This window comes from Odocoileus virginianus, chromosome 7 (genome assembly GCF_023699985.2).
Source record: "Odocoileus virginianus isolate 20LAN1187 ecotype Illinois chromosome 7, Ovbor_1.2, whole genome shotgun sequence".
Lineage (NCBI taxonomy): Eukaryota > Metazoa > Chordata > Mammalia > Artiodactyla > Cervidae > Odocoileus > Odocoileus virginianus.
Window position 1 is genome coordinate 45,640,615 of NC_069680.1, and position 23,098 is coordinate 45,663,712.

Genomic DNA, 23,098 nt, shown 5'->3' on the forward strand with positions numbered 1-23,098 from the left:
TCCTCCTGTGTGGTTACAGGCCATGACACGTAGGGAGACATTTCTCCTCTCTCCTTGAACCCCAGTATGAGGTGACTTCTCTTCACGGCTCTAGTGAAAAGAGGACAAGGCCCAGAAATCAGACAGACCGAGTTTAAAACTCCACTCTATAATCCACAAGCTTTGTGACCTAAGGCAAGTTACTTAATCTCTGAGAACCTCTAAATAAGAACAGTGGCCCCTGCTTTGCATGCTTACCTTCAGCTCAGTAAATATCAGTGCTTCATATGCATAATTCTGTCGAAGCCTCCCAACACCTCTGTGAGGTGGGTACTAGTATTAGTCATGGCTCATGGACAAGAAAACCAAAGCTGGTAAGTAGTTCAAGAGTCGTGTGTTGCTGCTGTGAGCTTTCTAGCATGCCACCAATGAATGCTGCATGGGATGTGATGATTTGCCTTTCTGGATGGAAATCTGGTTCAAATACTCCGAACAGAAACAAAGTGTTTGCCCCTAGGGAGGAGATGAATACAGCCACCCTGTATCTGGCCTCCTTTCTGCCCCTTCATCTCCCTCCTCTTTCCCTGCTCTATGTTATGACAGCTTTTCGGAACTTTAGGCTGTTTAGTTGACTAGAGTAGCTAGTCCTTTTACAGTAGCAAGATTTCCATTGCATTTCTTCTGTTGAAAGGCCTTGTTGCTCAGTCCTCAACCCCATTCCACCTCCCCTCCACACATACTTGTAAACAGGCATACATACCCCCCCCCATACACGCATGTGCACGCGCATGCCTTATCTCCACTGTGTGATCACTCTACACTCACACCTGCCATGGCTATAGAGGTGGGCACGAGACTTTCTTGCAGTGATGCTAAATTGAGTCTTCTGAAGGCCCAGAGCCCAATTGCTTGGAAGAGGCCTGTCTGTAGTAGGGGATTCAAAGGCCAACACAAAAAGAAGCAGAGACCAGCAGAAATAAAAGATGCATGGAAGCCAACTCAGCCTCCTTGGGAAAAGGCCATTGAGTCCCTGAGTCAGAGATCGCTGGGCCCTGCCTTTCTAAGGCCTGGTGTCCATCTCTTTCTTCAATTCTGTGAGCTTCTCAGACTCTCTCCCTCCCAGCTACTTGAGCCAGTTTGAGAAAGCAAATAGGAGTTGGGTATTTGCAGCCAAAGGAGTTCTATTTTAGTATACTTAAGTCTTCTATCAGAAAGTTGAGGAGAAAGAAAATTCTAAATGTAAATATACTTTTCACATTTCTGAGGATGACTCTACACTCAACATACTTGAACTGACTGCCAACTCCATGCCAGACACTGTGCTGAGGCTGGCAATCCAAGGATGACTAAGACAAGGTCCCTGCCTGAAAGGAGCTTACAGTCTAGAAAAAAGGAAGAGGACATTGAGTTAAAATGCAATCAAAGGTCACCTGTGTTTTAATAAAGGGAAGCTATAGGTGTGTAAAGAAAAAAAGGAATCAATTCTTCCTGGAAGCTTCGGGAAAGGCTTCAGAGAGAAAATAATCCTTTGCTGACATTTGAAAGCCAAGTGTGGTCTGTATCTGTGTGTGCTCAGTCATGTCCAATTCTGTGTGACCCTATGGAATACAGCCCGCCAGGCTCTTCTGTCCATGGGATTCTCCAAGCAAAAATACTGGCCTGGTTTGCTGTGCCCTCCCGCAGGGAGCTTCCCAACCCAGATATTGAACCCATGTCTCTTAAGTCTACCTGCATTGATGGGCAGGTTCTTTACCACTATTGCCATCTGGGAAGCCCAAGTGTGGTCTCGGCCTTTGCTATTCAAAGTGTGGTCCATGGACTGGTAGCATCAGTGTCTGGAAATACAGAATCCATAGCCCCTCTTGAGGCCTAATGAATCAGAATTTGAATTTTAACATGATGCCAAGGTGATGCCATGGGAACCTTTAGGGAGTACTGATCTAGGCAACAAGAGGAGCAGAGGAAAAAGAATTTGAGGCAGAGGGAACAGTTTGAACAAAGACTGGCAGTTATGATGGCACGTGATCTGTTTGTGACACTATAAGCCATAGCAGAGGGTGTAAGGGAGGATGTGGCAGGAATGAAGCCGGATCCAACCCCCAGAAGGCCTTGTGATCCATGCAGAGATCCATCCACCCATGGGATTTATTCTATGGGCACTGAGAGTCAATAAAGTATGTAAAGTAAGAGTGTGACAACCTCAGATTGTGTGTTTGAAAGCAGAGTAAGAAATCTTTCTGACAAGCCAAGCAATAGGTGAAGTTTGGACATGATCCTGATAGGAGAGGAATCCCAGAGAGATTTAAAGAAAGAGGAATGTGACTTGACCTAAAGAGCCCCTTGATGAAGGTAAAAGATGAGAGTGAAAAAACTGGCTTAAAACTCAACATTCAAAAACTAAGATCACGGCATCTGGTCCCATCACTTCATGGCAAATCAAAGGGGAAAAAGTGGAAACAGTGACAGATTTCATTTTCTTGGGCTCCAAAATCACTGTGAATGGTGACTGCAGCCGTGAAATTAAAAGATGCTTGCTCCTTGGAAGGAAAGCTATGACAAACCTAGACAGCATATTAAAAAGCAGAGACATCACTTTGCTGACAAAAGTCCATACAGTCAGAGCTATGGTTTTTCCAGTAGTCATGTATGGATGTGAGAGCCAGATCATAAATAAGGCATAGTGCCAAAGAATCGGTGCCTTTGAACTGTAGTGTTGGAAAAGACTCTTAGAGTCCCTTGGACAGCAAGGAGATCAAAGTAGTCAATCCTAAAGGAAATCAACCCTGAATATTCATTGGAAGGATTGATGCTGAAGCTGAAGCTCCAACACTTTGGCCACCCAATGCGAAGAGCCAATCCACTGGAAAAGACTCCGATGCTGTGAAAGATTGAGGACAGAAACAGAAGAGGGTGACAGAGGATGAGATGGTTGGATGGCATCATTGACTCAATGGACATGAGTTTGAGCAAACTCTGGGAGATAGTGAAGGACAGGGAAGCCTGGCGTGCTATAGTCCATGGGGTCACAAAGAGTCAGACACGACTGAGTGACTGAACAACAATGTGATGTGATTTATTTTCAATTCTTAAAGCTCAATGCCTAACAACGTGTGGAAGATGGATTGGAGAGAGGCTCATTCCAAAGGCAGAGAGACAAATTCTTATTCTGATCAGTGGTGATGGAGATCTAAACGACAAAAGCCATAGAGTGGGTGGAGAGGAAGACTCTGGCTTTCAAAGAGGAAATGAGGTGAAATCTGCAGAGCTTCCTCTATGGTGGGAAACTGCACACTAGAGTGGGGTGGGGCAAGGATTTTTGGCCTACAGAAGAGATAGGGTGGAAGAGTCAACCCTGGAAGGAAAGATCCTAAGTTCTGTTCAGGGTCTGTTGAGTTTGAGCCTCTGTGAGACACAGACATGGAGATAAACAGCATGTTAGCACCAAGCACCAACCTTAGTGTACAAGGCCTCTCTTGAGATTCCTCGATTAGAGCTTTCTTTACTTACTTAGAAAGCATTTAATTCCATGAATAATTAGCTCTGAGGTAGAATTCAGTGACCGTGAACTCAGACTCTACACTGGAAGCCAACCTTCCACATGTTCCTTCTGCCTCCTGCACACGCGGCGTGGAGAACCATCAAGGGGGTAGCTGAATGGAGAGTGTGATTCTGGGGACAAGACAGAGGACTTCCTTCTGTCCCCCTGGGTTCCTGAGGCCTTGAGTACAATTCGATTTAACAAGAGTTGAGCAGCTGGCATGGTTCAAGTCCTGTGTTAGGCACTATGCGTGCGTGCGTGCTGAGTTGCTTCAGTCGTGTCTGACTCTTTGTGATCCTATGGACCGTAGCCTGCCAGGCTCTTCTGTCCATGGGATTCTCCAGGCGAGAACACTGGAGTGAGTCTCCATGCCCTCCTCCAGGGGATCTTCCTGGCCCAGGGATCGAATCTGAGTCTCTCATGTCTCCTGCATTGACAGGCGGATTCTTTGACTAGTGCCACCTTGGAAGCCGTGTTAGGCACTGGGAGTATGATAAACTAGAGGAACAATGTTCTCATCCTCTCAGGTCTTCCATCTAGCTAGGAAAACAACAGGTAAATGGAAAAGAAATGTAGCATATACAAAGGTCTTCAGTTCAGTTCTCCCTTCAGGAAAGGACTTGCTTCCCAGCTATCAAGAACCTGCTTAGTTAACAGCCTCCAGCACTTAGCACCTTCAGGTCTACCTCAGCTTGCAAGCCAAGGTCAGACTTTTCCCACAGCAGCTCTCAGATGATGGCTGGGCACAGCAGTGGTGGCTGAGTGCGTGTACTTCTTAGGGTGATTCCGAGCTATTGTTGCCAGATTTAGCAAAAGAAAACATGGAACATTCAGTTTCATTTGCCTTGCAGATAAACAGTGAATTTTTTTAGTATGTGTATGTCCCAAATATTGCATGGGACAAGTATATATTTAACAAATTATTTATCTACAAGGCAAGTTTAACTGAGCACCCTCTGTTTTATCTGGCAGCCTTACTCCCCAGGCTATGACTGAGCAAAGCAGTAGTACATTCAATCTCAAACAATATTAATACACAGTCTTTGCTCCAGAGCTCTTACTGGGTTGGCCAAGACTTTGTCATGTCTTTGTCCAAGAATCTCATGACAGATGAGCCTGAGGGCTACAATCCATTAGGTCGCAAAGAGTCAGACACAACTGAGTTTGACTAACACTTTCATTTTCACTTTCGTGGCTCTTTGACAGTCCTGATTGGTCCTCTTTTCCTTTCATAGGTATTACTTTCCAATAAATTTTCTAACTCCATTTTAGCATCTACTTGTCAAAGAACTGAAGTTCAGTATCAAGAATGACCTGAGAAAGCAAGTAATGAGACAAAGGTCTGGGAACTAAATCACTCACCACCCACCAGCCACCACCCACCATCACTTCGTATGAAGACCTGCATCCCTGGTGGTAAGTGGTGTGCAGACAGCCCTTGGCATTAGATGGTGGTACAGTTGTCTAAAGTTTCAACACTGGTGAGATGGGAAGGCATGTAGGTGGGGGGAGATGCACTGTTTCAAGAGTTTGATATGAACATTGGGATTTGTCAAGTGTATAAATATAGCCAGAAATTGGACGATTATCATTAAATTTCCTGAGGCCCTCCAGGAAGATAATGAACACTGAGAACAGTTACCAACTAAAACCAAGTGTGAACGGACTCTGAAAAGAATCCCTTGCACTGTGGGTGAAGATAAAAGCTGAAGATGGATCACAAGTTTCAATAGTGTTGCTGAATGTCAGAGAACATTGACTGTTCAACCAAAGTGGGGCTGTTATGCCAAAGGCCAGGCCTAGTTGGCAAAACCTGGGACCATGACACATAATGTGAGCTCAGTCGTGTCTGACTCTTTGTGACCCTGTAGACTGTAGCCTGCCAGGCTCCTCTGTCCATGAGATTTTCCAGGCAAGAATACTGGAGTGGGTTGCCATTTCCTTCCCCAGTGACACACAGGACTGAGCACTTGGGTGGATGCTCCCCAGTCTCGTTTGAACCTTCTGAGCCTGTCTGCTGGCTCACCCATCTCAGATAAGAACTAACATGTTCCTGTGCAGGGAGACCATACAAAGGACTTGCCATGAAAATGAAGCACATTCCCTCTTCCTCTCCTCAGCATTAGTCCTATCATCAGGATTAAGTCACAGCATAACCCAGCCAGAGATGTATTGGGTCTGAAAAGGGAAGAAAGTGGTCACAGCCCCAAAGAACTACAAGATGGGATCAAGTGGTTAATCAAGGGGACTGAAACATAGGTCTAGATAAAGGAGAGTGTTTTTAGTCACTCTTAAGATACAACACAAACTTGCTCCTAGAAGCCAGGAGAAAGTGTGGCCCTTGCTGAATGGTGGACATGCAGACACAGGGGAAGAATGAAAGGCGGAAGGAATGGGCTTGCAGGGATGGATGTATTAGTGAGGCCAGAAGACACATCAGAGGACACACTATCTATCAAGGTCATTGAGAATGTGCTGGAGAGAAGGGCATGCCAGCATCACTAAGGAGATCAGTGATGGCCCTTCCCTGAGACCAGGGCTGACAACAGAATCTACCATAGAACTTGGCTCACAGATGGCAACGAGGGTGTCTCTTCCCTCTTCTGGGCTGAATAGTGGCTGTGTGTGTGTATATATATATATATAAAATACACACACACACACACTTCCTAATTCCTGGAATCTGTGAATATTACTTTATTTGGGCAAAAGAGTCTTTGCCCATATGAATAAGTCAAGGGTCTTTAGATGAGGAGATTGTCATGGGTTACCAGGATGGGCCCTAAATGTAATCACATGCATCCTGAGAAGAGGCAACAGAAGAGACAGACACAGAGGAGGCAGTGTGAACACAGAGGCTGAGGCTGGACTTAGGCAGCCACAAGCCAAGGATATCAAGAGTCCCCAGAAACTGGAAGAGTAACAGAGCAAATTCTCCCCTGGAGCCGCTCACAGAAAGTGCAGCCCAGCTGACTCCTTGATTTTGGACTTCTGGCCTCAAGAACTGTGAGAGAAAAATATTCCTATTGTTTCAGGCCGCCACATTTGTGTCCTGACAGCCACAGGAGACTAATACGCTCCCCTTTTCTTTTCACAAGAGACACTCCCCGTCTTCTCTGCTCCTAACTATAATTCTGCATCTACTTCCTGGAGACCTCAAACTGCAACATCAGGATAGAATACAGCTCAATTGTGCAGGTTCGATCCCTGGTTCGGAAAGATTTCCTGGAGGCGGGCATGGCAACCCACTCCAGTATTCTTGCCTGGGAATCCCATGGATACAGGAGCCTGGCAGGCTACAGTCCATAGGGTCATAAAGGGTCGGACATGACTGAGGAGACTTAGCATGCACACACTTCTGACTGGGCAGAGTCCATGGGAAGGATACGGAGGCCAGTCTTGGAGGAGTGGGAGGGCAGGGGAGCAGGGAGGGCTTTCAGAGGCAGTGACATCTCAAGTGGCCTGAAGGGAGGGTGTTACTGCTAAGGCGCTTCAGTCGTATCTGACTCTGTGCGACCCCATAGACGGCAGCCCACCGTGCTCCACCGTCCCTGGGATTCTCCAGGCAAGAACAGTGGAGTGGGTTGCCATTTCCTTCTCCAATGCATGCAAGTGAAAAGTGAAAGTGAAGTCGCTCAGTCGTGTCCGACTCTTCACGACCCCATGGATTGCAGCCTACCAGGCTCCTCTGTCCATGGGATTTTCTAGGCAAGAGTACAGGAGTGGGGTGCCATTGCCTTCTCCGGGAGGGAGGGTAGAATCAGCCAAATGAAGACATGCCAGAGAGACTGACACATCCTCAAGGAAGCAAAAAATATCCAGTATGGGGAGGAGTTGTGGGAGATAAGGGCAGTGAGGCAAGCAGAAGCCAGATCACACTGGGCTTTGTAAGTGATCCTGGGTCTTTGTACTTAATCCTGAAAGGATTTTAAACAGAGGGTGTCATGATCGGCATTTCGCTAATAAAGATTAATTCCTTTGGCTTAATTCCTGCCAGAATACAGCTATCCCTGGGAAAGATACCACAGTAAAACCTCCTCGTGTATCAATGTCTTTATGTAACCAGCTGTATCCGGTCCTATCCTAAGACTGCTTCCACTAGGGAGATGGTGACATTATGATGGCCTCAGGCAGCCCTCACTTCAAAATTCGATCAGAACAATTCACAGCTTTTTCTCCATCTTAATATGAAGCTCTACGCAAAAGCAGTTTCAAGTACCCCACCCCCGCTTCCTTCCAATCAGGTGAAGTGAAGTGAAGTGAAAGTCACTCAGTTGAGTCCGACTCTTTGTGACCCCACGGATAGTCCATGGAACTCTCCAGGAGAGAATACTGGATTAGGTAGCTTTTCTCTTCTCCAGGGGATCTTCCCAACCCAGGAATTGAACCTAGGTCTGCCGCATTGCAGGCAGATTCTTTACCAGCTGAGCCACAAGGGAAGCCCAAGAATACTGGAGTGGGCAGCCAACCCTTCTCCAGAGGATCTTCCCAACCCAAGGATCAAACCGGGGTCTCCTGCATTGCAGGCGAATTCTTTACCAACGGAGCTGTCAGGGAGTGAGTAACACTAAATCCCTTCTAAACAGACCTTCTGGAGCTGTGGCCTTCCTGTCAAGAAGGGTTTTCAACCCAAGGAGGACTAAAGGCAAACAGAAAAGGCACTGCCATTTGCTACCCTGGAATCCTCCCCAGAGGACCACAAGCGGTAATTTTCTGACTGCAAGATCTGACCAGTCTCAGGGAGGAAGAAGCAGCAGCAACCCCTCCAGGAAGGCCTGGCCTCCAGGAAATTGTTCTCTTACCTCCCTTGGGGAACAAAAAACAAGCTTTGATGCGGACATCAAAAACAAGTGGCCTGAGAGCCACATCGGGCATGCTTTCTCTGGTACTCCAGGGCCTTCGTTGTTGTTTGCAATGAAATCAACATTCAAATATTAGCAGAGTTCATGGAATGGTCCAGACTTCTGGGTTCTCCTGTCAAATCAGGAGCCCTGGTTTCAATTCACCCTCATCGCTGCAATGACTAGAGTGCAGCAGATACCCCCTTCACAAGGGGCAAGCCAGCCTCTATCTGCGTTATCCTTGCCTTCTGGGTTGTCTCCTCATCACAGAGCCAAGTGTTTTGTCTTTCTAATGCAAGACAAAGAAATATGTATTTTTAGTCATGTGCCCACCCAATGTGGGAAAATGAACAGTACAGTGAGAAAGTCTGAACTTCTCGAAAGCAGGAACGGCTACACAGTGTTTTTCCTCTGACACCAGTCAGCTTCATTCATTGAATTCATGTGACTGAGTTTGTGGCCCCTGATTTAAATGTTTTCAAGGCCTGCCTTGGCTGCCACCCCCCCCCCAACCCACCTCCTGGTCCAGTTTCTCTGTTCTGCCTGCAGCATCCACTCCCGCCTTCTAGGATGAGCCCGCCTGCCTCTCAGTGGCCCAGCATCATGCAGAGCAGAACCACTGCTGGAGAGACCTCCAGGGAGATGGCCCCTGGGGAGTTGCAAACTTCTGGGAAGAAGCCACAGACAGAAATACCAGGGGAACTGTAGGGAGAACTTTGGCTGAGAGGCTCTGATCAAAAAGGAGATTATTTCAAGTACCCTTTTCTTCTCTCCCTTCCTTAACTGATTAACACTACCCACCCACGCACCCAGTCTAGACCTGCCTCACTGTTAAATGTACCAAGAAATGGAACGAGTCTGCTCCTGAATTACCCTTCCTTGTTCAAAAATCACTGGGCCTGGGGGTGGGCATGGGGAGTAGGTAAGGGATGGAGGGAGGGTGGGGGAGATGATAATTGACCCTGGATCTTGCAGGGTGGCCCTGTGGTAGGAGAGGTGCAGTTTTATTTGCTAATTCTCGAGGCCAGAGTGTCATGCAGGAAAGGGTGGGGGGCGGGACAGAGGAGCCTGGTGGGCTGCAATCCATAGGGTCGCAGAGTCAGACAGCTGAAGCAACTGAGCACGGACTCACAATGAGACCAACCCTCCTAGGCTGCTGGAAGGATTCCATCAGATAAGATGTGAGTTAGCGGGGTCTGATAATAGGCTCATTCTGTGTGGCTCTGGGAGGGCCTTGGAGTTTCAGTAGGGTGGAACAGGGAGGAGCAAGCACACTTGAAGTGGTGTGGGTGGGCTGCCCTGGGTGTAGGCAATAAAAGGTAGAGATACTGGGTGAAAACTAGGAGTAACAGACCTGCCTGGCTGCCCCTGCACACTTTGTAAACATCTCTTCTACACAGATTTCCTGCCTGTGAGACCATTCCTAGGGTTGGCCTCGCCTCTTCCTGCCTGATGCTATTCAGGAACAAGTCCTTTGTTTTGCTTCCTGAAGGCATTCTCAGTCCAGCAGTGCCATTCCCCAGCTGCAGGATAACAAAGAGGCATTCCTCCTTGGCCCTTCACTAGGTCCTCTCTCTCTTGTCTTGAGACTCAGGATCTTAGGGGTCAGGCCTGGGCACCCGCCATCCCCACGCTGCTGTGCAAGGAGAACAGCCTCTAGGCCACCAGGAGCCCCAAAGTCCTAACGGGAAAGAAGGAACAAGGATAAAGGTATATTTTAAATAAACAGTGCCTTTTAAGTACTACAATATGGTTTTAGGAGTAGATTTTAATTTCATAGGTAATGCATATTCATTGAAGAAAAATTAGAAAATCTATTTATGCAAAAAGATAAAATCTCACCACATACAGGAACCATTGATAATCTCTGATTGCACATTCTCCAAGACTTTTCCCATTAATATGGTTATGTACATTTGGTATGTGCTTTTATAACAATCATGAGAAGTACAGGCAGTTTTATAAGCTGCTTTTCTAAGGCATTGATTATTATGCTTTTGATATAGTTCAATCATTTTGCAGAGATACAGGTTTCCCTATACTACACTCTAACTTTTTGTAATTTAATGTGTCATTTACCAAACAAGTGACTATCTGTGGGCCAAAACCAAAAAGAATTAATTTTTAAAAATTATGTTTCTGACCTAAGGTTGGCCTATTATCCTCTGTGGGCTGTGTGCATCATCTCATTTAATCCTTCCATTAAATTTATTTATTACCTTCACTGTGTAGGTAGAAAAAAATATGGGCTTAAAGAGGTCCATTCACCCTCCCAAGGTCACACAGCTGGAAATCAGCAGATCCACTCCTGTCTCTCTGACGTCAAAAATCAAGCTGTTTCCAAATTAATGATGTCAATGACCTTGATTTGGCATGGTCAGGAGGCGTGGGTAGCAGTATGGATCATATTATATAGACTGTAAATGAAAGCACCCACTGTTACCCTGGGGCCCATTACCAGTACTTGGTGTGAATGTCTCTGATGAAGGCCCACCCAGAAGGTCAACTTCAGTCTCTAATGATAAGCCTTCTCTCTCTCTCTCTTTTTTTTTTAAGAGTTTAAAGCTCTTTGATACGTAATCCATTCACAGTGATGGTAAGTACTTTGCTAGAACCATGTGTCAATAAGTACAGCTGGAACTAACACAACATTGTGAAGCAACTATGCTCCAATAAAAATTAATTTTTCCCTGACAGCTCAGTTGGTAAAGAATCCTGCAACACAGGAGATCCCGGTTTGATTCCTGGGTCAGGAAGATACACTGGAGAAGGGATAGGCTACCCACTTGAGTATTCTTGGGCTTCCCTTGTCGCTCAGCTAGTAAAGAATCTGCCTGCAGTGTAGGAGACCTGGGCTCAATCCCTGGGTTGGGAAGAGCCCCTGGAGAAGGGGAAGGCTACCCACTCCAGTATTCTTGCCTAGAGAATTCCACGGACTGTATAGTCCATGGGGGTCTCAAAGAGTCAGACATAACTGAGCAACTTTGACACACACATACCAAAAACACCTAAAGTGTCACATATATGGCACTGGATCCACAAGCCTAGTGATAAACATCTTGCTACTTAAGTTTTCTAATATATTTTACTTGAGAATTTATATATTAAAGTAAGTACATTTATTATTACAAAAAAATAAGAATGAAATATAACAAAATTTTCCTTTAAAAAAAAGAACCAGTGAGTTGATCTGTGAGCATGGTGCCACTGTATTTTCCATATGCTCCAACTGGCTCATCCTCTATTCTTTGAACTAAAAGACCTGTCCTTCCATCTGGGATGTGAAAGTGAAAGTGTTAGGCGCTCAGTCATGTCTGACTCTTTGTGATCCCGTGGACTATAGCCCACCAGGCTCCTCTGTCTGTGGATTTTTCCAAGCGATACTGTAGTGGGTTGCTATTCCCTTCTCCAGGTGTTCTTCTCAACCCAGGGATTGAATCCTGGTCCCCTGCATTACAGGCAGATTCTTTACCATCTGAGTTACCAGGGAAGTTCTCTTAAGCACAGCAGGCAAACTGAGGCAGCTGAGCAGGCTTATGAAAAGGCAGAAGCAGCTTTGCTCTCTTGGTATGGAGAAAAGGAGGCAGATGTTTAAATCAATTGGGACTTGACTGACTGGACCGACTGGCAACTGTACCAGCCCTAAGACAGGCTCCAGGGAATCCTGGGTGAGCTCACTCAGGCTCCATGAACTTCAACTTCTCCTTGGGAAAAAGGTCCTTTCTGTTGCTTGTGAAAACTCAGGATAAAACAGGCAAATTTCCCTGGACATTGGCTGACCACATTCTGAACAAACGGGACAAACAATTACTCCATATTAGGACATCTTTTTACTTCAGGGGATGAAACCCAAGAATGCATGTGCCCACTTGCAGATTTTGGTATTTCTGCTATAAAGTTGGAAGGATTAGCACTCTATAACTTTACTCTTTGCTTGTATGAGGAGTAATTATTTGTTAGAACAACAGCCATTCGTTTCCTTCAATGTTATGGTTATAACTCTAAACTGTTTTAATGTCTTTGAAGAGAATTAATTAGCTCTTCTGTTGATACTTCTAAAGCGTTTTAATGCAGGTCTGGTTTTTTACTCAACCTTTCAAAGAACTTCTACGGCAACCATTTAACAGATAACAGACTTTTCAGGAAATGACCAATGCTTTGTAGCATCTGAAAGGAATCATGTTTGATAGACATTTGTACAATTAAGAAATATAATTACTCATTGATAAAAGGGTACTGTTAATGAAAATTCCTTTAAAAATTAAAGATATGTCTTATAATTGATTTTTTTTTCTTAGTCAAAAAATAATGGCTTGGCCAATTTATTTAATTATAAAGAAATTTTAAAGGATAAGGCAGTACTCAGTGCCAGGAAAATCATAAAGTATTTAAAATCTCCAGAGTAAAATTTATTACTTCTCCTGGTGGTGCATTCCTATGTCTGACAGACATTTTTATTTCCATTCTTCTTCATAGTTTATCCTTCAGTCATATTTATTGAAAGCCAGCAAGCACCTGCTGTATGCCCGGTTAATTTGGCAATTATTATTTTAAACAATCTTCAAAGCTCATTTCATAAAACAGGTAGTAGAAAGGTCACAAAGTACCCCCATTTTCCAGATGATAAAACTAAAATTTGAGAAAATCAATTGACATGGTCCAAGTCACACAATCCTAAGGGCCAGAATCAGTTTGGACCCAGGTCTTGAGCCCGCAGTGCCTAGGAAACCACAGCTGCTTTGGTGTGTGCCTTGGAGCTGCCATGGAGGGTAACTCACACCTGTTACAGGTACATCTGTACCTAGCCAGGGCCCAGGGGCGCCACTTCCCAGACTTACTGATGGGGTCCCTTGGCTTAGACACTGGGCATCTTCATTTTTAAAGCTTTCCAAGTCATCTTCACAGAGGAAGAGTTGTGAAACCTGCTTCAATTACGTGAATCCAATTCCTCTGGCCTCTGCTCACAAATCTCATTTTCTGCAAACTATCTTCATTTTGTCGTGGTTCCCTTTGGGACTCATCCGTCATAATTAACGTGGAGTTGCCCTGTAAGAGCCCGCCAGCTCCAGGAGACAGAATGACAGAACCTGTGGCCTTTTTACTTCCTGTCAAACCTTCTCAATGTCTTCTCACCCATCCAATGTTTAGGTGAAAAAAAAACAAAAAGTTCAATGACTTTTTTCAAAAGCTAAGAGAGGTTTGTAGATATAGGTGTGGAGGCAAACCACATCCGCATAACTGAAAGAACATGAAAAGTCAACAGACTTTTCTTCAAATCCTCATGATGTGACTTTGGCTAAGTCATTCACTCCCTCAGAATCTATAAAATAGGGATCATCATAGGTACCTCTCAGAGCTCTTGGGAGTCATATATTGGCTTCAATAAAACTGAAAAAAATCTTTCTTCTTCCCACCCTGCCTAGGCGGAGAACCTCAGACTCAAAAAAAAAAAAAAAAAAAAATCAGTTTCAAAATATCTTGAAAAGCAATGTCTATCCATATGGAGGTCTGTTTGTAGATGACAGCAGGACTTCCACATAGCAGGACATGCATGACTAAGCCATGGACTTGAGGGCCAGACTGCTTCAGTTCAAATGGTGACTCCCTTACTTCTTGGTTGTGTGTCCTTGGGAAAGTTGTCAGGTCATTTCTCTGCCTAGGTCTCTTCATCTGTGAAATGAAGGTGATAATAGTATTTTCCTCACAGGACTAGAAACTACAAGAAGTTTTCGGAGTTCTTAGCAGAAGAAATCTTTTCCAGGCCTGCTGTCTTGTTTCTTGGAAACCTATTTTGACTGGAGGTTTGCTAGCCGAAGCTTGCAGCATTTAGATGCAGGCGGAGTCTGTCCCCTTTCTCCTCCTATCGTCCTGACCACCACCTCCATCTGTGCTCTGACATCCACTACCAATAGTCTTGAACCTCTAGGGGCTCAGCCTCTTCTCCAGCCAAGGCCTAGAGTCTAGAATTAAATGTATTAAAACAGGGAGGCCTGGCATGCTGCAGTCCATGGGGTTGCAAAGAGTTGGACACGACTGAGCAACTGAACTGATACTGAAATATAAAGAACAGTGCCCGGGAATAGGCTAAAAGGTATACAGCATAAAAGGCCATAGTAGCTATTACTGCAGCCTGTGACACAGAGCCAAACAGGCTTATAACCTTTGATCCAAGTCAGTCAGTCCCTAAAGCCCCACAGTGGGTAGCAGCTTCCCCAATCTCTCATCTCTTCTTCTCCTTAGCCCTCGTGTCTGCCTGGCTGATGCCTCTATTTGCCTCTCCGTCGTCTTTGATCCATTCCCCTGTCTGCTCTTTCACAGGCAATGTCATGTGCTCCTTCCTCTGCTTCTCTTGTTTCTTTAGCCTAGCATCCCCTTTGTCTTTTTGGGGGGGGGGGGCACGGAGGGCAGGTGGACTGGTGCTTTCTTTCTGGTCATGCCATGCAGCTTTTAGGCTCTTAGTTCTCTGACCATGGACCAAACCTGGGCCTTTACAGTGGAAGTGTGGAGTCCTAAAGACTGGACCACCAGATGATTCCCTGGTATCCCTTATCTTTTCTCTGATGAGCCTACCAGTTATTTTCAGGGCCTAGGGAGGCAGGAGGTGGCAGGAGCTTTTTGTCACACACACATAATGTACTTAAGGTGCTTGGCACTCAATAAATATGAGTTTGCTTCTCACTTTGAGATTTCCTGTCACTGTAATATCCATCACAGAACAGTAGGGCAAAGCAACCCATTTCAGATGTTCTTGGAAAGTCTGGTATCACCAATTTCTTGTCATTCACAGTATGTTAAGATACCTGCCTCATCACACTTGATTCTGAAAACTAGGAACCAAACGAATCCACAGGCTTGGGGCATAGGCAGTCTGAGGGTCTCGGGTTGTGTTATCCAATGTGATCACTACTAACCACACAAGCCTGAATGCATGTATGCGAAGTCGCTTCAGTTGTGTCCGACTCTTTGCAACCCTATGGACTGCAGGCCGCCAGGCTCTTCTATCCATGGAATTTTCCAGGCAAAAAGACTGGAGTAGGTTGCCATGCCCTCCTCCAGGGATCTTCCCAACCCAGGGATCAAACCAGAGTCTCCTGCGTCTCCTGAATTGGCAGGCTGATTGTTTACCTCTAGCGCCACCTGGGTGGCCCAGCCACTTAAGCCTATTTCAATTTAAATTAATTAAAATTAAATAAAATTTTAAAATTCAGTTGCTCAGCCACATTATCTGCATTTCAAATACCCAAATGTCAGATAGGAATAGTGGCTGTTACACTGGATAGCATAGCTGTGGAATGTTTCTGACATAGCAGGAAATTCTGCTGGGCAGTTCTGGTGTCTACTGTGACTCTGGTACCCTCCTTCCAGCCCTTTCTGAGCCTTGAGGTCTCGGCTGTAGAAGAAGTTGAGCCCCCAGAGATTTAAGACCATCGAAAGTGGATGTCAGGGTAGAGACAGAGGCGGTGGTCAGGAGGGTGGGAAGGAGATAGGGGACAGACTCGGACCTTGCATCTAGATTTTGCAGGCTCCTGTCTGCTTTAAGATCAAGATAGATTTCCAAGAAACAAGGCAACATGCTCTGAAAAAGCCTCAGCCCACAGGTATTTCTGCAACAAGCCCCCAGCTGAACTGCTTGGGAAAGGAACTCTTAGGGCATTTCTTGCCTTTTATAGTGAAGTGGAAATTGGGAGCAATTATCAGAACACTTCAAAGAGAAAAATATCTAAGCTATCAGCAAGGTTGATGCAAAAGGAAGTTTTCTACCCTGAATTTTCCAGATTATGGCTTTGATTCTTATGTGGACCCAGTCTGAAAATGTGTTGCCCATCCTTGCTTGTGACGTCCCCTTAATGTGACATGAGACCCAGAGGAGATAGGAATGGTAAAGACAGCCTCTTTGCAGGTGGCAAATGTGTGGAAAAGGGTCTTGGTTATCAGCTGCTTCTTTGGAGATTAGATCCAAAAGGCTGCGGAAACTCTGCTTCTCATGACACTCTTTCTTTCCAGGACCTCCTCCCCAAGAACTCCCCTTTGCCGCTGTCTCCAGGGGATTTCCACAAGGCATTTTTTATCAAGGACATCCATTCACAGAGGATCTGCACTCAGGCTCCGTGGGCATGGGTGACATCTCAGGTACTTCTAAGTTGGGACAGCAGCTGTCCCATGTTGTCCTGTGTCTGCTGGGGGAGGAGGGGTGCGTGGTGCCTGCCACCTCCAGGTGGGACTGTAAGTATAAAAAGTGAGTCTCGTTGGCACCTGGAGGCTTGGGGAGACTTCTGAAGCATCTGCCTTAGTTTCCCTGCTTCTGTCCCTTCTTCCTACACAGAATCACACAGAGGCACATCCTGACACTTATACAATTTGTGAACCTTCCTTAGGAAAAGAGGTGAAAAATGTGAACACAAATTAGGCAGGAAGGCAAATCTTTATTTAGGCTTCAAATTTCTGGAATCAGAAAAATCCAGGGCTGTCCTCTGAAACCTCTTCAATTTCCCAGAGATGCTTATGAAAACATGCTTCCAGGCAACCTGGCTTTTCCTCTCTACCTAGAATATTCTATAGCATGCCCCCCGCCCTGTGCTGCCCCATAACCACCGGCACTCACAGAAGCCAGAAGGGAGGGGCTCTGAAGCTCCAGGTGTATTAGTTTCACAGTAAGGCCACCTCTGACCATAAGTCACAGGCCTGTGAAAGGGACTGTAGGATGAGCCCAAGTATTCGATTGCTTTATTTTTCTCTTCCAAATAAGAAAATGACCTCAAAGGAGTAGTTTCCTCACTACCCCATCACTTTTTTTACTCTTGTCAAAGAATATTCATTTATTTGAAGTTAATTTTTACTGGAGTATAGTTGCTTTACAATGTTGTGTTAGTCTCCACCACACAGCAAAATGAATTAGCCATACATTTATATAATCTGCATAAAGGTCTGTCTAGTCAAGGCTATGGTTTTCCCAGTGGTCAGGTATGGATGTGAGAGTTGGACGGTGAAGAAAGCTGAGTGCCAAAGAATTGATGCTTTTTTTTTTTTTAATTTAGATTGTTGGACTGTTAAGGAGATCCAACATCATCCAGAAGTATCAGTCCGGTTCAGGAGGTGATGCTGAAGTTGAAATTCAGTACATTGCACTCATGAGAAGATTGACCATTGGAAAGTACCCTGATGCTGGAGATTGCGGGCAGGAAAGGGACACAGAAGATGGCTGATGCTCACCGACTCAATGACCATGGCTTGGTGCTCCGGAGTTCGGTGTGGAAGGGGCCTGGTGTGTGCATTCATCAGGTGCGCAAACAGTCGGACACACTGAGTGACTGAACTGATGATGACTGAATAGTATATATGCCCCCACCTCTTTTGGTTTCCTTCCGTTCTGTCACCACAGGCATTCAGTAGTAATTCTGGCACAGTAGTTCAATAGTAGTCATTTCTACTTTATACCTAGTATCAATAATAAATGTCATCCCAATCTCCCAATTCTCCTACCCCTTTCCTCCTATGTATTCACTACGTTTGTTCCTTTCGACTGTAGTCTCTATTTCTGCTTTGCAAATAGTTATCGTATACCATTTTATAAATCGCATGCTTTAAATTGGTAATGACGTAACTGGTGCATTTCCATCTTGTATTCTAGCCTCTAAACCATCTGTTTGATGGGCCAGGTTACATCCATCGCAGTGGTCAGAAGTCCAATGCTTACAGTCTGAAGATTGCTGAGTAAAAATCCATGATGTACATCCACGAGCCAGTAAATCATGGACAATCACACAGCTTCTCTGAACCTAGTTTCTTTACCTGAATATGAGTCTTTTGGTGTGCTCATGTTGTAGTAATAAAATATTAATAAAAATGTATAAAAGGTAGTAGGTGCTTAATAGACTGATTCCTTATCTGTCTCTAATCTCCTTGGATTTGCTATCTCAGACAGTGGGTTGGAGCAAGAGATGTGAAATAAATGCCATAACAAAAATTCTAATTGCTATTGCAATCTGAAGAAAAAGAATCACCACCTTATCTTTTTGCAATGCAAACAACCCAGTGTCAGTTCCCCAGAGTAAAAATGGCCTTAAAATTACTCTAACCTCTAGGAAATAAAGCACTAGAATGAATTACAAGATCTAATATTTAACATCTGCTTATGAAGTCTATCAATGCTAGTTAGTATTAAAATACTAAATAAATTACCACTATCTAAAATATGGAGATGATTCTATTCCCCATTTCCCAATTTCAAAAAATAGGCAAAAATAACAAAAATTGGACCTAATGAAACTTAAAAGCTTTTGCACAACAAAGGAAACTATAAGCAAGGTGAAAAGACAGCCCTCAGATTGGGAGAAAATAATAGCAAACGAAGCAACAGACAAAGGATTAATCTCAAAAATATACAAGCAACTCCTCCAGCTCAACTCCAGAAAAATAAATGACCCAATCAAAAAATGGGCCAAAGAACTCAACAGACATTTCTCCAAGGAAGACATACAGATGACTAACAAACACATGAAAAGATGCTCAACATCACTCATTATCAGAGAAATGCAAATCAAAACCACAATGAGGTACCATTATACGCCAGTCAGGATGGCTGCTATCCAAAAGTCTACAAGAATTGATGCTTTTAAATTGTGGTGTTGGAGAAGACTCTTGAGAGTCTCTTGGACTGTAAGGAGATCCAACCAGTCCATCCCAGAAGAGATCAGTCCTGGGTGTTCATTGGAAGGACTGATGCTGAAGTTGAAACTTCAGTACTTTGGCCACCTCATGAGAAGAGTTGACTCATTGGAAAAGACCCTGATGCTGGGAAGGATTGGGGGCAGGAAGAGAAGGGGACGACAAAGGATAAAATGTCTGGATGGCATCACCGACTCAATGGACATGGGTTTGGGTGGACTCCGGGAGTTGGTGATGGACAGGGAGGCCTGGTGTGCTGCGATTCATGGGGTCGCAAAAAGTCGGACATGACTGAGTGACTGAACTGAACTGAACTGAACTTGAATATATATATATGCCCTCCCCTCCCTTTTGGGTTTCCTTCCCGTTCCCTGTCACCACAGTGCATTCAGTAGAATTCCCTGGGCCACACAGTAGGTAAGTAGGTTCTCATTATCTACTTTATACATAGTATCAATAATATATATGTGTCCATCCCAATCTCCCAATTTCTCCTACCCCCTCTTTCCTCCTTGGTATTCATACATTTGTTCCCTTCGACTGTATCTCTACTTCTGCTTTGCAAATAAGATCATCTATACCATTTTATAGATCGCATTGCTTTTAACATTAGGAATGAGAACTGGGTCGCATTCCCAGCTTGTATTCTAGCCTCTAAACCACTTTGTTTGATAGGAGGTAACGTCATGCAGTGGTCAGAGTCCAAGCTTACAGTCTGAAGATTTGAGTAACAAATCCTTGATGTACATCCACGAGCAGTAAGATCATGGACAAATCACACAGCTTCTCTGAACCTAGTTTCTTTACCTAATATGAGTCTTTTGAGTGTGTTGTGTGTAGTAAGTAAAATAATGTAATAAAAATGTATAAAAGGTAGTAGGTGCTTAATAGAACTTGATTGCCTTATTGTCTCTAATGCCATCCCTTGGATTCTGCCTTTCTACATGACAGTGTGTGTTTGGAGCAAGAGAATGTGAAATTAAATGCCATAACAAAAATTTCTTAAATTGCTATTGCAAGTCTGAAGGAAAAAGAATCACACATCCTTATATCATTTTTGCAATTCAAACAACCCAGGTGTCAAGTTCCCAGAGTAAAATATGGCTATAAAATTAGCTCTAACCATCTAGGAAAATAAAGCACAGAAGTAATTTACAGTTAATATATTCACCATTCTGCTTATGAAGTCTTCATGGCTAGTTTAATGTATTTAAAAATATGAATTTAAATTAACCAATATTTAAAATATGGAGTATTGATTCTATTCCCTATTTTACCTCATGACAAAAGAGATTTCATGCTGTCATATACACATTCAAGCAGAAAGCCATTTTGCTTTTTCCATTTGTTTTCATTACTTTTTTTCTATATTTGTTCTTTGACACTATTTGTATTGAAACCAGGGTTTGCCTTCTTTTCACTTTATCTCTCCATGGCAACAGATAGATTGCAATACCACACACAAAAAATGCAGAATTACAGCCTTCTGGTCAGATCAAGCAGAAAAAACTGTACACGGTGTAACCAGTAATGGAGACTTGGGATAGTTAATGAATAAGCCAAATCTTTCTCTTTCAGACAGAATATAAATCACAATTCCTTTTTGTGTCTTCTCTTTTCTCCCTTGAAAAGATCTGTAAATATGTGTAGAATGAGCAATAGATTGGCTATTTCCTATTCTTTTTCCAAGCTCTCACCAGTCATCTGATTAATAATGTATTGGAGAAATTGTGATTCTAATTATTACAGTTTAGTGAATGCTTTCCACCTACCATGGAATGCTTTACATAGATGAGTTTATTATATCATTGACACAGCTCTACAAAGGGATCACAATCATCTCCTGTTTGCAGATGAAGAACCTGAGACTCCGAGAGGGTAAGTGGTATGTTCATAGCTACAAAGTGGAGAAACTGAGATTTGCTCCTTCAAAGTCTATCTGATGCTATAGCTTGGGTTCTTAACCTCTCTGCTGGCATACTTGCCCAGAATTTTGCTGGGAGAGCAATGTCAATTCTATAGATCTATTATTCCAAGCACTGCTTCTGCCACTGCAGTTTTTTAAAAGGGGTTCATTTATTCATCTCTAATGTCTTCCCCATACTTCCGCAGAGGTTTCTGACAGCAGCTCCACTTTACAACCCCAATCTCCTTCAGTATCTAGGATTTGTTCAATGCAAACACCTGAACTCATCTGAAAATAGCTGCATGCCCTTTCTTTATAATGTTTGCTATCATCCTTCCAATGTCAATTTCAAGTTCTTTGCAGAAGATTATTCTCTTTGATGATTCATTCTCCTTAGGAATATTTACAAAGTATTGATCGATGTGAGCACATGCTTTAAGCTCATGGGGTTGAATCCTGTGTGACTTTTGTCAGGTTCTTTAGCCTCATGAGCCTTAGTTTTCCACTTCTGTAAAATGGGAATCAGTAATGTGATATAAACCTTCTGATATTCTTCAGTGCCCAACAAATATTACCCCCTTCTTTGTTCCTCTTAGGACAAAAAAAAATCTGGAATTCGGTTCATCCTTAAACCTCATGTTATATATTACCTAAATATTACATGACTCCTCACCAATTACTCTAAGTAGAAACTCTGCCTCTTGTCATTCTCTGTTACTTCCCACAATCTTTTTTCCTGATAGTGCTCAGCTACAACTTTTCTATTTGTGTAACTTATGATCCAAGCTCCTTGAAGATGGGAAACAAAATCTGCTTTATTCACCACCTACTACAGTGACTAGCACATTCTGTTTGCCCAACAACTACTTGTTGAATGGAAAAGTGAATGAATGGATGCATATTCTTGCCACTCTACCGGTTCCTTATCAAAGTCAGCAGAGCCCCACCATGCTCTTAAATCACCAGCCTCAGAACTCAGGTGCCGTGTTTGCTTCTCCTGGCAAACTCATTCCAAAGTTCTGTTGTGCCGTGCTGTGCTAAGTCGCTTCAGTCATATCCAACTCTGTGCAACTCCATGGACTGTAGCCCACCAGGCTCCTCTGTCCATGGGATTTTCCAGGCAAGAATATTGGCATGGGTTGCTATTTCCTCCTCCGGAGGATCTTCCTGACCCAGGGATTTAACCAACATCTCTTACATCTCTTGCACTGCCAGGCATGTTCTTTACCACTAGTGCCACCTGGGAAACCCAAAGTCCTGTTGAGTTTTCCTATACTCTCATTCAGACTTGCTCTTTCTTGCCCTGTTCTTTAGCCTCTATCAAGTCAAGACACCCCTAAATTATTGGGACAGCCTCTTACACATCGTCCTTTAAGATCTCTATCCCACCCAGTTCTCCAGCTAAAATATTTGGGGTTCTTCTGTTTGGGAACTTAAACTGCAGCTTTATGTCTCTTCAAGGATAGGTTCCAAATCCCTTCACCATCTTCAAACTAACCCGTTTTCTCATTCTTCCTTAGGTCAGACCTAGACTAGCAAATCTATAGATCTCTAATATAGGGCTTGCTCATTACAACCTCAAAACTCCCCCTTCACCAATCTTTTGACAGAAATGTCCACTCTACTCCTTTTTGTCAAAACCTATCCTTTCCCTGTAAATCCTTAGTTTGAAATTTACATCCATGGCTAGAGACCTAACTTTTCTCTCAGCTCTGTCATTAACTAGTTTAGGATCATGGATAAACTTTGTGGATGTTTGTCTTTTTCGGCAATTAGCCAGAAATGCTTACATAGAAAATGTTCCCCCAAAGATTGACTGTCCTGGGCTTCACAGTGCCCTGGTTGATGAAGGTTTCCCTTTGGCCTGGTGCGTGGGAGGGTTTACACCTTGGAGCAAGACATCAAAGGAAGACTTTAGGTAAACAAGGACTGTGTCTTTTGTAAAGTAGAAAAATGTCACTTCTCAGGAAGATCACATTTAATAAAAAGATCAAATTTAATAATAATGATATAGAAGCTAAGGATGTGAAAATAGATTCTCTTCAAATATCTGATGAAAAATCTCATTGCCCTAAAAACAAATGCTCCAGATTAAAGATCACTGGGACTAAAGGATACCAGAAGTCCTTTCTCATGATAAGGTTCCATATACGTAATCCTCATTTAAGC